General features: G+C 42.3%; 1 long non-coding RNA gene across 1 annotated transcript; it reads right to left on the bottom strand.

Moving 5' to 3' along the window:
- Positions 1-204: 204 nt before the first annotated feature.
- LOC144584327 (uncharacterized) lies at positions 205-3,057 on the bottom strand. Its single transcript, XR_013538507.1, has 2 exons — positions 1,888-3,057; positions 205-288 (listed from the first exon to the last, which is right to left on the bottom strand). It is a non-coding gene; the product is annotated as an uncharacterized LOC144584327 (long non-coding RNA).
- Positions 3,058-3,632: the final 575 nt, after the last annotated feature.

Below are 3,632 nucleotides of genomic sequence, written 5' to 3' on the forward strand. Positions count from 1 at the left end.
TTCAGATGAGACGGTGGCTTTTTGTGAGCCATTCGCATGACAAACTTGCTCTCCTGGCCTCCATCTTTAGGAGCTGGTCCTCAGTGACATATATTTGGAAGCAGACTGCATGAAAGTCAGGGGGGTCAGGGGTGATTTCCAGATGTTTTTCTCAAAGGGGAAGGGAAACATGGCCAAAAGATGCAAAGAAATCATCATACTCACTGGAGGAGGAGGATATTCTGGAGGACGGAATGGTGAAGGAGCAAGGTAGCCTTGACCACCGAAGCCACCATAACCTGGACCTTCCTACAGAGCATTTAAGAACATGTATGTTAATTGCTACTCTTTCTAAGCTGGTACTATTTGTTTCCATAATGAAGAGAACTATGTATGTGGACAAAGGTGAGCATCCTAGAACAGGGGATGCTTTATACTCCAACTCCCTGACACTCCAGCCTGCATGGACACTGAAGGGGATCATGGGACCTGTAGTACAAAACAAGTGGAGGGCCAGCTTTTCTGCACCCTTCCTCTGTGGGACTTATTGTACTTTTTAAATGTCCTTCCTGGCAGGTATGCAGATAATTGCAGCTTTTCTGTCACTTATAGAAGTGGGCTCAGTGGCATCCCCACACTTGGAATGCAACTTAAGCTACATTGTTTTTCATCTCTGCCATTCCAGTGGAAGCTGATGACTCCAGTTTCACTGGGCATACTGAATCTGCTCTGGGGTTTTGTCCGGACTTTAAAGGAACAAAGCAAAGCAAATTAAACCTATTTTGGAGATAAGATTCGGCAGCTCAGATAGCTGCCAGCAGGTCTGAACTCTGGAATAAAAGCCAGAGCAGAAATCCCCAGATCGGGGACACCAGCTTTGCCCCTTGTAAGATCAGCCCTAGTGATGTGGAGGTAGGCAAGTACCTTATGATCCAAGTTGTTGGCCTACAGTAAACAAGAAGTAGTAAAATAACAAAAAAATAACCTCAGTTTGAGCTGCTGTGAGTCAGAGTCCTTTATGGGTCTCAAATTGGTCCAGCACTGAAAATGGGGCAATGGAAAAGAGAAACAGCGATAATGGTTCACTTGCCATTGGAAGAGGAGAGCTTTTAAGAGCTGGTTTTGTGTGAGTGTCACAGCAGGAGCTTCTTCCATCTCCTGCAGATTGCAAATTAGCCTGGTTTTTTTTTTGTTTTTTTTTTGAGACTGGTGTTTAGGGTTTCAGTGTGTAATTTCTTTGAAGTCTGATTCCTCTGCCTGAATCATGCCTCGCCAACACTACTTTCCATTGGGCTGTGTGTGTATTACGTGCCACCAAGTCACCTCTAACTTATAGCAACACTAATAAGTTTTCAAGACATTTAAGGAGAGGTTGCTATCCCTCCAGGGAGCCTGCATGTCCAAGTGCAGATTCGAACCCAGGTCTCCTGAGTTCTAGTCCATCACTCTGTCCCACCACACTACACTGGTCTTCGTCTTCTGTTGTAGTGATGGGTTATCTATAAGGCCTCTTTGCATAAACTCATAAAATAGCAGTGCTGGGTGAATTGCGTCTGATTGATCATCCTGTCCTGTTTTCCTTACCTGCCTGTGTTGGGGACTTAGCTTCATAAAAAAGACAGCTCCTAATTTTCCACAGCAGCATGACTTTTGTGCAAATTATATTTTGTGCAAATTATATTTTGTGCAAAAATCATGCCAAAATAACAACACTTTGCTATCATGCTGGACTTGACATCTCCTGCTAGAGTTAAGATCTGTCAGTGAAAAAGGAAATCCTGTAAATAGTCATCATTAGATGAGTAGCTTGCTGAGGGTCTGAAACAGGAGCGTTTATGTTAAGGGGTGAAGACACAGTTGAAAAAAACAGTATGGTATAAGCTGTCAGACAAAAGACGTTATACTTACTGGGCCACCATACCTGGGACCACCATAACGGGGACCGCCATAACGGAGACGACCATACCTGGGATTTCCCTGTAGAAAGTTTTTTTTTAATACTGTTAGTTTTCATGTTTAGAGTAAAAGTAAATCAGGAGAGTTGAAAAAGATTAATTTTTATGAAATATGGGGCAAATTTTTGGAATATGTCCTAATAAGGGGGAAAGGGAAAGCTCCAAATCAAGAATCTATGCAGTTTTGGAGAAGAGGACAATAGAAGAAGAAGAAGAAGAAGAAGAAGAAGAAGAAGAAGAAGAAGAAGAAGAAGAAGAAGAAGAAGAAGAAGAAGAAGAAGAAGAAGAAGAAGAAGAAGAAGAAGAAGAAGAAGAAGAAGAAGAAGAAGAAGAAGAAGAAGAAGAAGAAGAAGGCAAGAGGTCCCGTACATGGTGGTGGGGAACACAGTCATTGTATTTGAGTTTTTATGTTATATGTATATGTTTTTGTTTATGTTATAGTTATAGAAAAAAAGAGTTAAAGTAAATCATTATAGCTTTTGCTAGCAGTCTTTTGAAAGAGCAGGGACTTGTAAACAGGATTTAACTGCTCTTCTACTGTTTGCTTTCTTTCTAATGCATTCTAGACCATCTGGAACTTTAAAGGCTAATAAAAATCTGTTTTTACTGCAGCTCCCAGTCACCCAGCCATTACTGGTATGCAAACTTGGGGTTTCCGAGGAGCTGTTATAGAAAAAGTAACTTCCTTCTGATTTGGATTAGATTAAGAAGAACAAGCACACAGCGGTTTCCCTTCTGGAATCCGGAAATTTCAGCTGGAGAAGACTGGCCGGTACGTTGCCTTGGAATGCAAATAAAGGAATGAATTTTGTTGCCAGTCTCACAGGGCCAACCGTCCCCCATAACTGGGGCTGCCATAACCGAATTCTCTGTACAACAATAAAAATGGAGGCTGCTAGTTTATATATGTGAATGTTCTGTGCAACCAATCAAGTCAGAACCAACTTAAAGCAACCTTAACAGGGCTTTAAAAGTATGTGAGGTATTTAAGGGGTGGTTTTACTAGTTCCACCTTCTCATTGAGTTTCCATGGCTGAGCAAGGATTTTTGGATCCAATCCTCATCATCATTCTCTCCACTACACTTGGTATTGTAACTTATACAGTGAAGCCTCGCAAGATGAAATTAATTCGTTCCGCAAGTCATGTTGTTTTGCGAGATTTTCGTCTTGCGAAGCATGGTGCGAATGGTTGTGCGATTTAAACAAACCCCAAAAAGGGGAAAAAAATTCATCTTGTGAAGCACGGCCATAGAAAAATTCGTCTTGCGAGTCACAAAAAAAAAGCAAAATGCTTTCGTCTTGCGAGTTTTTCGTTGTGTGAGGCATTTTTTTGCGAGGCATCACTGTATATGTGTTACACTTCAACTAAACAACATGGTTCTTACCAGCACCCTGTGTAACAACAACAACAACAACAACAACAACAACAACAACAACAATAGGCTGGCTCTGCTCGCAGGAGGAACAATGGGGAATTTTAAATATTGTCTTTTCAATGATATAAGCCACCTTGGGTCCTTTTTAAGAAGAAAGGCGGGGAGGCGGAGCTTCATCTTGGTGAAGCTAGCAGCTCTCGGGAATAGCTCCCGGGGAAAGCTAGAACCACTTCGGTCTGGGACCCTTCCAGAAATGGGGGGGGGGGGGCAAGGAAGAGTCAGGAGAGACCCTTCTGCAGCAGCTGGTGAGCCACAGAAGTT

Source organism: Pogona vitticeps, chromosome 9 (assembly GCF_051106095.1).
Source record: "Pogona vitticeps strain Pit_001003342236 chromosome 9, PviZW2.1, whole genome shotgun sequence".
NCBI lineage: Eukaryota > Metazoa > Chordata > Lepidosauria > Squamata > Agamidae > Pogona > Pogona vitticeps.